Consider the following 12,342-nt stretch of genomic DNA (forward strand, 5'->3'; position numbering starts at 1 on the left):
CTATCATTGTGTTTATATAATATTATTTTATTCCCATCAAATATAGCACTCTCAAAAAGACATTACTTTTTCTTCATTTTATAAACCAAATCAAATTTCATCTGTATTCAATAACTAGGTAACAAATATCTTCTAGGGGCCAGATACCTTTTGGGAGTCTGGGCTGCAAAGAATCAGACAAGGCTCCTGACCTCAAAATATCTGTCTCTAACAGAAGCATTGATGGGTTATGAGAATCACATCCCTGACTTAGATGTTGCTAAAGCCCTGTTCTAAGCCTGGAACCCGGTGGTCAAAAGCTACAGTTGCCATTGCAGTTGACTAGCTGTATAGCAGTTTATCTGGGAACTTCATTTTGTATATCAATTGCAGGGGACTACTCAGGGGTCATTTTGACATCCTTATCCATCCTGCTTCCCTTTACAGGTCTGTTTGTACCTAAACTATCCTAGACACATGGTTACTTTCTCATCTTAGGTAGATTCCACCTGCAATCTTAGGCTATTTTTCATAACTTTTTTTTTATTGTAGTAAAATAGATATAAAAGTTACCATTTTAACTATTCTTAAGTATACAGTTCAGTGGCATTAAGTACTTTCACATTGTTGTGTGACCACCACCAGTTTCTATCTTCAGACATTTTCCGTTATCCTAGACTGAAGCTCTATACCCATCAAACAGTAAGTCCTCATTCATTACCTGTCCCTTCAGCTCCTAGGCAACCACCATTCTGTTTTCTGTCTCTCTGAATTTGACTCTTCTAGGTACTTCATTGGCATGGAATCATACAATATTTATCTTTGGTGTCCAGCTTATTTCACTAAGTATAATGTTTTCAAGGTGCATCAGGTATCAGAATTTCTTTTTTAAGGCTGAAAAATATTCTGGTACATATATAAATACATATATATATATATGGTACATATATATACCATAGTTTGTTTATCCGTTCACCCATCATTTTTCATAGCTCTTAAAGATGATTGCCCTTCATTACCCTTTGCTTCAACTAAAATAATTGTTTTTCCTAACCTCAATAGTAATAAATATGAGAAATTTGGTAAATAATCAATTAAAAACAAGTATGCTGACTCTTACAGGCTTATGCCATAATTTGCTAATGGCAATAAATAAGAGACATCTTGTGAGAGCATCTATAAAAGCATTTTATTTGACTGAATCACTAGATGAAACGTGGTTTAGGGCTTGCCTCGTGGCTCGGATGGTAAAGAATCTGCCTGCCAATGCAGGAGACCTGGGTTCAATCCCTGAATTGGGAAAATCCCCTAGAGCAGGAAATGGCAACCCACTCTTTCCTGAAGAATCCCATGGACAGAGGAACCTGGTAGGCTACAGTCTATGGGGGTGCAAAGAATCGGACATGACTGAGCAACTAACACTAAAGTGCACTAAGTGGTTTATATAGAGTAGTTTGTACTTTCCAAAAATCTGAACCAGGGATACATTAAGCAGATCTAATAGGTGACTAGCCACCTCCTTTTTCAGTGACCCATTTTTCCCAGCTTGGCACCTATGAGAGTTCTTAATGTCTTAGCAGTATCTAAACCACCTGTAGGCGAGGAACTTAACAACTATTGCATAACGGCTCAACACAAATCACTGAATTATTTCCCATTGGAACTATTGTATTTTTTAAGCCTTCCCACTAATTGTGGAATGAAGAGTTTTGTCTTGACTTTCGGGAATTTGAAGCATCAATATAGATAATCTGGGGTTTAGGAGGAGTGGGTTGACGTGATTCATTGCAGCCTCCTCTATTGAATCCTGTTCCACTGGATAATTCCTGAACTCCATTACCTAGATTTTGAACTCTGAATTCCCCTCTATTTCTGTATTTCCCTATATTTCTCCTGAATCTTCTTTCTTGTCATCACAACCTCTAGTTTCTGGGTCCCCAAGTCTATTCTAATTATTCATTAACTTGCTCCTGGGTTGCTTGCTTAACTGTTTCAAATATGCTATACTTGCTTAGCTTGCTTTTGTAACCTCTCCACTCTACCTGCCCCAGGAATTCACATACTTGGCTTACCTCAGTTATGCTTCTTTACCGCTGTTACCACAGAAGTTCAAGTCTAACTAGTTAACGGAGTCCACTAAGAAACTTCTTTGCTTAGTCGCTCCCAGGAGTTCACTGCTGCTCAGCAATCCTTTTATTGTTTTCCTAATGGACTCTCTACTGAACTCTCAATAGCTATTTCTCTTCCACTCTTCTAAAGTTCTGTAGCCCACCACTGCTCTATCACTTTCAGAAAAGAACCTTCAAAAGACGGGTTAAAATGACAGACACTAAAGTCATTATAGCTTGAGTTTTTATCCCAGCTCTCCCAATTCTCCCTTGACAACCTCAGTCACTCTGATCAGCTTCCTCATCTATAAAAATAGTGATCATAGAACCTACCTATAGGCTGTTGAGAGTTTTATACATGTGAGTTGAGAGTTAATATATGTGTGAAGAGTTAATATATGTGTTGAGAGTTAATATGTGTGTGAAGTGCTTGGACGTGGGCATAGCATATAGTATTCTGTGTATGACAGGTATTACTGTTACTACCTTGTTTAGATATTCAAAGCCAGTAGACACTCTTTTCTCTCTTCTCCCAAAGAGGAAGTGCATTATATCTCCTTTTGGGGCCAACACTGCTTATATTCTTGATCTCATCTCTTTTGCTCCCTGAACCCTAAGTAACTGAATGATTACTGAGTGCCAAAAACATTACACATTGTGTGAGCATGAGAATACAACAGTGAAAAAAAATACACAAAATCCCTCACCTTCATGGACCTTACATTCTAGTAAAGAGAGGACAAATTAGTAAACGATACCATATATCAAGTGGAGGTTAAGTGCTATGGAGAAAACCAAAGCTGAGATGGTGAGTCAGTAATGAGAAGGATGGAAGTGAGGATTCTACTTCAAATGCAACGGTCAGGAAAGGCCTCACCAGGAATTTATTAATAGAGAACTGTCTAGAAGACCAGGAAGTGAGCTGTGTATATCTAGACAAAGACACCTGAACCACTGCAAGGCTGAGAGGTGCACTTTACTGAGACGGAAACAGTTGGGAAAATGTGGTTTTGGAGAAAAAGAGCTATTGTGTTTTTGTTCCATTTTGGATGCCAGTCAGAAATCCAAGTAAGGATCTCAAATAAACAGGTGAATGTAGTTCTCTGAGGTTCAGAGGAGAGGTCTGACTGGTAAACTTCATCTTACCTTGATGCCACATCATCAGCATGGCATTTAAAGCCATGAGGCCACGTGAGATCACTGATGGAGTGAGCGTGGGAATAGAAGTGGTCCATGGACTGAGGGGATACTCCAGCATTCGGGCAGACTGGGGGTGGCAGGGGACCAGTACAAAGAGAAGTAAACAGTGAGGTAGAAAGAGAATCAGAAGAGTGGGCTTTACAAACCATCCCAAAGTGGAGTCGTATAAAACAACCACCATTTTATTATGCTCTCAGATGGTGTGGTCAGGTATTGGGACAGGATATGGCAGGGATGGGAATGTCTAGAAGCTTAGTTGGGAAGACCCAAATGACTGAAGTGACTCAAGGCCAGAGGACTAAGATCATCTAGAGGCTCTTCACTTAAAAATGTGGTGCTCAGGCTGTGATGACTCGAAAGCTGGGATGAGCTGGGACAACTCGTGGCCTCTTCAAGTGGCTTGGACTGTGTCACAGCCAGGTGGTCTTAAGATAAATTCCTTAAATGGGGGCTCAGAATTCCAAGGGTGAGTGTTCCTACTAAACAAGGAAAAGGCTGCAAGGCCTGTTTTGTTTTTGCCTTTTTTCTTTTTAACAACTTAACAGAGATAAAGTTTAAATACCATATAATTCCCCCATTCAAAAGTTTATACTCATAGAATTTTCCAACCACCACTACAATTAATTTCAGAACATTTTAGTTACCCACAAAACAAACCCTGTGTACATTTAGCCATCACACCAAATCCCTGCCATCTTCCCCCAACCCTGTGGAACCACGAATTTACCTTCTTTATAGTAAAAAGTGTAGATTTGCCTGTGCATGCGTGCTCAGTTGCTCAGTCATGTCTGACGCTCTGTGACCCCATGGATGGTAGCCAACCAGACTCCTATGTCTATGGGATTCTTCAGTAATACTGGAGTGGGTTGCCATTTCTTCCTCCACCAGATTGTCCCCGCGTCTGTCACATCTCCTGCATTGTCAGATGCATTCTTTACCACTGCACCAGCCTGTTCTGGACATTAAATAGAATGTAATTACATGTGGAATCTCAAATGAAATCACACACAACATGTGGCCTTTTGTAACTGGCCACAAAACAGTACTTAGCATAATGTGGTAAGGTTCATCCATGTTAAAGAATAAATCAGCATTTTATTTTTTTTATTGCAAGTAATATCCCACTGTATAGCTGTAACACATTGCATTTATCCAGTTGATGGACATTTAGATTTTTTCACTTTTCGGCTATTATGAAAAATGCTGCTACGAACACTGGCTACAAGTTTTTATGTGAACATATGTTTTAATTTGTATATGCCTACAAGTGGAAGTGCGGTTCATATCACAACACTATGTTCAACAATTTGAGGAACTTCCCAACTGTTTTCAGAGCAGCTGTACCCTTTTACATCCTCAACAGCAATGAATAGGGTTCCAATTTTCTCACATCCTTGTCAACACTTGTTATTACATTTTTATTATTGCCATCCTAGCGGGTGTGAAGTGGCATCAAAATTTTTAATTGGGTAAAAAATATATATATAACATAAAATTTACCATCCTAACCCTTTAAAAATGTATAGTTTAGTAGTGTTAATACATCACATTGTTGCACAACAGATCTCCAGAACTTCCATTTTGCAAAACTGAAACTGCACCCTTTAAATAACAACTCCCTATTTCCCCCTCATGCCAGTCTCTGGCAACTACCATTCTACAGCATAACTCTGGTTTTAATTTGCACTTGCCTAATGGCTAATGTTAAGCATCTTTGCATGTGCTTATTAGCCATTTGTGTATTTATTCAGACTTATGACCCATTTTAAAATTGAATTGACTTTTTGTTCTTAACTTCTAAGGGTCTATATTCTAAATACAAGTCCTTTATCAGATATGTGATTTACAAATATTTGCTCCCATTCTTTGGGGGGATCTCTTTTCATTTTCTTTGTGGTGCTCTTTGTTTGAAGCATGAAAGTTCTTAATATTAATGAGGTTCAACTTAGCTGTTTTTTCTTTTGCTACTGTTTTGTTGTCACATCTAAGAAAGTTTTGCCTAACTCAAGGTCACAAAGGTTTAATCCTATTTCTTTTTAAGTTTTATCATCTAGGTCAATAATCAATTTTGAGTTAAATTTTGTATATGATATGATTCAACTTCATTTGCACATGGAAATCCTCAACAAAATATTAGCAAACCAAATTCAACAATAATGAAGAGAATCATACATTGTGATCAAGTGGAATATTTCCAGGGGGGTGAAAGATGCTTCAACATATGCAAACTTATCAGTGTGATACACCACATTAACCAAAGGATAAAATTCAGATGATAAAATCTTAAAAGTACTGAAGAATCACTGCAGTAATTTTAAAAAGAGCAATACGGTCAGATACGCATTTAAGAAATGTCAGCATTAGAAGTGCTTTGAATGTAGCGATCTACAAAGTGGAATGTGGGGAAAAGATTGGAATTCATGTTTATTTTTATCTGCATAAGAAATTAAATTTTACTAAACTTGGATTAGCTGCAGAACATGTCAATTACTTATGAATAAATATGTAAACTCGTAGGATACTTTAGAGCTTGAAATGGGAGAAGACTAACAATGGGAAAATCAGGATTGAGATACTATTACAGTAATCCAGTTAAGAAACAGCAAGATCCTAAGGACTTGATCAATTTGGATCATGGAGATGGGAGGTCTAGTTCAGTTCAGTTCAATTCTGTTTCTCAGTCATGTCCAACTCTTGGCAGTCCCATGGACTGCAGCATACCAGGCTTTCCTGTCCATCACCAACTCCCAGAGCTTGCTCAAACTCATGTCCATTGAGTCAGTGATGCCATCCAAGCATCTCATCCTCTGTTGTCCCCTTCTCCTCCTTACTTCAATCTTTCCTAGCATCAGGGTCTTTTCCAATGAGTCAGTTCTTCACATCAGGTGGCCAAAGTATTGGAGCTTCAGCTTCAGCATCAGTCCTTCCAATGAATATTCAGGATTGACTTCCTTTAGGATTGACTGGGTTTGATCTTCTTGAAGTCCAAGGGGTCTAGGATAGCTGTTAGTTGTGGGCTGGGTGAAGTTGATAACAGTTGGTAAAACTGGTAAGATTCTTTCTTATTCATGTTTGTGCACTCAGAACACCATCTATTCATCTAATGAATATTTGGGTCTTATTTGGATTAGCTGCTGTGCTTAGTGCTAGAGCCAGAGGATGAACAAGATATGTGAGGTCTTTGCCCTTGTGGAATTCACTTGGATGAGTGCAGGAGACTAACAATAAATAGTAAATTTAACAAATAAGATGATACTGCTTATGCTGCATACTCCAAAGAAAAAAAGCAAGTTACCAGGTAACTAGGTAGGATGGTGTTGGTGGAGGTCTCTTTGAAGAACCTACAATTGAGCTGAGCCCTAAGGGTTGAGGAAACCGGCCTTGTCAGAAGCCTGGGCACGGGATATTGGATGGAAGAAGCAAAAAGCACAATATGAAAAAGCTTGCATGGTAGAGGAAGAGAGAAAAGTCCTACGGGCCTGGAAGTGGGTAAAGGAGGAGGAGGTATGTGGATGTGGTTGGAGAGAGGGCAAAGCCTTGTCATGAGAAGGCGTCAGGATGGTCTTCCTGCAGTGGGAAGACATTGGAGAGTCAAAGCAGGGAGGTAAGCTTGTTGCACTTTTAAAAGACTGAGGGGGAATGCATTTGGGGAGGGTGGAAGGGGCAGAATCAGGGGTTCAGTTTTAGGCATTTAAAGTTTGAGCTGTGATGTTAAGCCTACGTTTAGGCTTGTTTCACTTATTTAGTTGAATTTGCAGGCATTTAGCTTTGTCTCTCTTTACTGTATAGGTCGTATGGTAGTTCAGCAAATCCACACCAGGCACTGGACTGACTGTCAGTCACGTTCGGGGAGGAGGAATAGCTGTCATATGCTTTTGACGCTCTGAGCACTTTGTATTTGTGCCAGCAATTGCTATTGCCTCTCAGCTGCAAACCCACCCTTCTATATTTGGCTTTGTGATGCTGGTGTGTGTGTAGGTGCTCAGTCCGCCAGGCTCCTCTGTGCATGGGGTTTCCTAGGCAGGAATACTGGAATGGGTCGCCACTTCCTTCTCCAGGGGATCCTCCTGACCCAGGGATTGAACCCACCTCTCCAGCTTGGCAGGCGGATCCTTTACCACCACACTACCCGGGAAGCCCGAAGCTGGGGTGGGACTCTGCACACCACACTTCTGCTTTGTCAGTGGGCTCCCTAGGAGGCTTTGTAAGCTAAAACAATAGAGGGAAACTGGAAGACAGGAGGAAGAAGGGATTTGCTCCTTCCTGTTGGTTTCCTGTGAGCTTCATGCTGACTTCCTGTTTCTGTGAGCATCACTCAAGCCTCGCTTCTTTACCTTGACAGTGCTGGTTGATTCCAGGAGCGGCAGTTGAAACCAGATTGCAGTCCTCTCAACATTTGCCAGACCTGCCTCCTCAACCCGTTGAGGACACCGTCCCCAGCCTAGCAGTGCCCCCTCCTCAGAGACCTGAGTTCTAGCTCTGAGGAGCCTCTCCTCCAAACCTCTAAGTTTTTATAATTCCAACTTCTTCACTTTGTTTCCCCAGCCCTCTGGGTGATAGCCGCTTCCTGCAATTGCTTCCTGTGAGACATCTTCATGTTCTTTGAACTTTTTAGCAACCAACTCTTTATATTCATGGTCTCTGATAAAAAATAACTAGTGGTTTCTGTTTCCTGGCTACACTAATTGATACAATTAGATATTACCTCCTAGATACGTGGCTCAATTTACACAGCAGACAAAAAACTGAGACCAACTTAGGCTGAATAGCCATATCACACGTCCACTAAGTGGTAGAGTTAGGATTTGAATCCGGTTCTGCTTTGTTTTATTTTGCCTGAAGCTTGTGCTCATAATCACTAATCACCTTCCTACATTGGCTGAAAAGCACCTGGCTATTCAGTATTGAACTGTGAGTACAATTTTAAATTTTTTCTTCATTTTTATTGTTTTCCTTGTTCTTTTTTTTATGTATTTATTTTTTAATTGTAGGATAATTGCTTTACAGAATTTTGTTTTTTTCTGTGAAACATCAACATGAATCAGTCATACGTGTACATGTGTCCCCTCCTTCTTGAACCTCCCTCCTATCTCCATCCCCATCCCATCCCTTTAGGTTGATACAGAGCCCCTGTTTGAGTTCCCTGAGACATACAGCAAATTCCCATTGGCTATTTGTTTTACATATGGTAATGCAAGTTTCTATGTTACTCTCTCCATATATCTCACTCTCTCTTCCCCTCTCCCCATGTCCATAAGTCTGTTCTCTATGTCTGTTTCTCCATTGCTGCCTTACAAATAAATTCATCAACCCATTATCAGACCCAGCATTTCCCAACCATATCCCAAGCAACACTATACTACAAGAGCTATGAAGAATGTGTTCTGGGCTCGAGTAACTTTAGGACCTGCCATATACTGTATTCTCCAGAAGATCACAATAAACGTTAGCATAACAAAGGCTCTGAGAAATTTTGCAATAAACTTTAAAAGTGCAACCAGGCAGTTTCTCATAAATTTTCTAACTAGGGACATTCCAAGGATGTGGAAAGTGTGGGATTAATCAATATTTAACATATCCTATGCAACTGAAGCGACTTAGCAGCAGCAGCAGTATGCAACAGTAGTATCTGGTTAAGAGAAAGTTGGTGCCAGCAGTCTTGGAATGTTCTCATCACAGAGAGGTTGCTTTAAAGAATATTGGAGAAGGGGAGTCTGATCTTTGTTTAGATTATAGAAATATGACTTTAGATGTGTACATTACAAAATTTCAGCTATTTAGGGATTGTTAGGGAGTTTGGGATGGACATGCACGCACTGCTCTGTTTTAAATGGATAGCCAACAAGGACCTACTGCATAGCACAGAGAACACTGCTCAATGTTATGTGGCAGAGTGGATGGGAGGGGAGTTTGGGTGAGAATGAATACATGTATATGTATGGCTGAGTCCCTTTGCTATCTACCTGAAATTATCACAACATTGTTAATCAGTTATGTGCGTGCTAAGTTACTTCAGTCGTGTCTGACCCTTTGTGACCCTATAGATTGTAGCCCGCCAGGCTCCTCTGTCCATGGGCACTTCTCCAGGCAAGAAAACTGGAGTGGGTTACCATGCCCTCCTCCAGGAGATCTTCCCAATCCAGGGATCAAACCCGTCTCTTATGTCTCCAGCATTGGCAGGTGGGTTCTTTACTCCTAGCGCCCCTGGGAAGCCCGTTAATCAGCTATGTTCTTCAGTCACCCAGTCGTGTCTGACTCTTTGCAATGCCATGGACTGACTGCAGCACGCAGGCCTCTGGTTCCTCACCATCTTCTGAAGTTCGCCCAAATTCATATCCTTTGCATCGGTGATACCATTCAGCCATCTCATCATCTGATGCCCTCTTCTCCTTCTGTCCTCAGTCTTTCCTAGCATCCGGTGAGTCAGCTGTTTGCATCAGATGAACGAAGTACTGGAGTTTCAGCTTCAGCATCAGTCCTTCTAATGAGTATTCAGGGTTGATATCCCTTAAGATTGACTGGTTTGGTCTCTCTCTCTCTCCAAGGGACTCTCAGGAGTCTTCTCCAGCACCATAGTTGAAAAGAATCAACTCTTCAGCTGTCTGCCTTCTTTATGGTCCAGCTCTCACAACCTTATCTGACCACTGTGAAGATCATAACCTTGACTATACAGGCCTTTGTTAGCAAAGTGATGTCCCTGCTTTATAACACACTGTCTAGATTTGTCATAGTTTTCCTACCAAGAAGTAAACGTCTCTGATTTCAAGGCTGCAGTCACCATCCACAGTGACTTTAGAACCCAAGAAGAGGAAATCTGTCACTACTTCCACCTTTTTCCCTTCTCTTTGCCATGAAGTAATGGAGTCAGATGCCATGATCTTAGTTTTTTAACATTTAGTTTTAAGCCAGTTCTTTCATTCTCCTCCTTCATCCTCATCAATCATCTATACTCCCATACAAATAAAAAATGATCAGCTATACTCCAATACAAAATAAAAAGTTTAAAAAATAAAGAGGAGTTTGTTAACTTAGAAAAAAAATGTCAGTTGTTAGGTTAGTAAAAAAGTAATTGCTGTTTTGCATTGTTGAACTTTGCCGTTTGATATTGGAATGCACTCAAACAAATGTGGTTATACATCATATTAATGTGCATTTCTCGCTTTATGTTTTTGTTGTTTGTTTTGCTAATGACATACTTGCTATTTATTTTATATTTATTTTAGACTATAGAAATGATGTTAGACAAAAAGCAGATTTGAGCAATTTTTTATTGAGTTCAAAATGACTCATAAAGCAGCAGAGAACACTCGAGACATCTACAATGCATTTGGTCCAGGAACTGCTAACGAAATAAATGTACAGTGTAGTGGTGGTTCAAGAAGTTTTGTAAAGGACACAAGAGACCTGAAGACAAGGAGCATAGTGGCTGGCCATCGTAAGTTGACAAGGACCAATTGAAAGCAATCATCAAATCTGACTTTCTTACAGCTACACGAGAAGTTGCCAAAGAACTTAACGTGGACAATTCTATGGTCATTAGGCATTTAAAGCAAATTGGAAAGGTGAAAAACCTCAATAAGTGGGTGGCTCATGAGCTGACCACAAATTTTAAAAAAGTAATAATAATTATTTTGAAGGTGTCAAATAAGTTGTCTTCTCTTATTCTACATGACAACAATGAACCATTTCTTGATCAGATTGTGACATGCAATGAAAAGTGGATTTTGTACAACAATCTGCAATGACCAGCTCAGTGGTTGAACCAAGAAGAAGTTCCAAAGCTCTTCCCAAAGCCAAACTTGCACCAAAGAAAGGTCATGGTCACTGGTGGTCTGCTGCTGCTCTGATCCACTACAGTTTTCTGAATCCCAGTGAAACCATGACATCTGAGAAGTATGCTCAGCAGATCGATGAGATGCACCAAAAACTGCAATGCCTGCAGCCATCATTGGTCAACAGAAAGGGCCCAATTCTTCTCCACAACAACGCCTGACTACACATTGCACAATCAATGCTTCAAATCTGGACTATGAAGTTTTTCTTCATCTGCCATATTCACTTGACTTCTCACCAACTTGACTCCCACTTCTTAAAGCAACTTTTTGCAGGGAAAATGCTTCCACAACCAGTAGGAGGCAGAAAATGCTTTCCAAGAGTTCCTTGAATCCTGAAGCACAGAGTTTTACACTATAGGAGTAAACAAACTTATTTCTCACTGGCAAAATGTATTGATTTAATGGTTCCTATTTTAATTAATAAAAATCTGTTTGAGCCTAGTTATGATGATTTAAAATTTATGGTCGGAAACTGCAATTACTTTTGTGCAAACCTAATATTTAAAACTGTGGACATGTTTCAAGTGCATTTTCAGTTCGAAAAGATACTGGCAATTCTTAAATCAACAAAAAATATCAGATTTAGGATTTGACTACTAGAATGAATAATTTTTGCTTTCTTTCTCTCATGACAATCTAGGGTAATTTATCCCTCTACAAGATCTAAGCTCCTACTTTTGTAATCCTAACCTACACAAAGCCTGTAAATAGGAGTAGTTTACAACACTTATATTTAACCTTTTGACTATATTTATTTGCAAATTTATCTATGACATAAGATATTTTACTGTAAAAAAACTATAGTTTAATATTTCACATTGCTTATTTTTAAATATTGCTTTCAAATATTTCAAATATTGCTTATTTTTAAAAAGTGTGAACCCATCTGCATTTGCGTTTGAAACTGTGGTTCAATTGAATTTGTGCTTCATTTAAGTGCCAGGTAGTAAGTTTGGATTATACTCTTTAGAAATCAGTCAAAAAAGCAATTTACCTGAATATATGCCCTACAAACTAGAGTTCACCTTTCTTATCAAACTCCATTCTAGAGAAAGCTGTCTCAAAAGTTGTCTTCATGCAACATTAATCAGTCTTAAAAAGGAATAACATTCTGATACATGCCATAATATGGATGAAGCTTGAAAACAATATGCTAAGTGAAATAAGCCAAACGCAAAAGGACAATATTGTACGAGTACACTTCTATGAGGTACCTAGTA

The sequence above is a fragment of the Muntiacus reevesi genome, chromosome 7 (genome assembly GCF_963930625.1).
Source record: "Muntiacus reevesi chromosome 7, mMunRee1.1, whole genome shotgun sequence".
In the NCBI taxonomy this organism is placed as follows: Eukaryota; Metazoa; Chordata; class Mammalia; order Artiodactyla; family Cervidae; genus Muntiacus; species Muntiacus reevesi.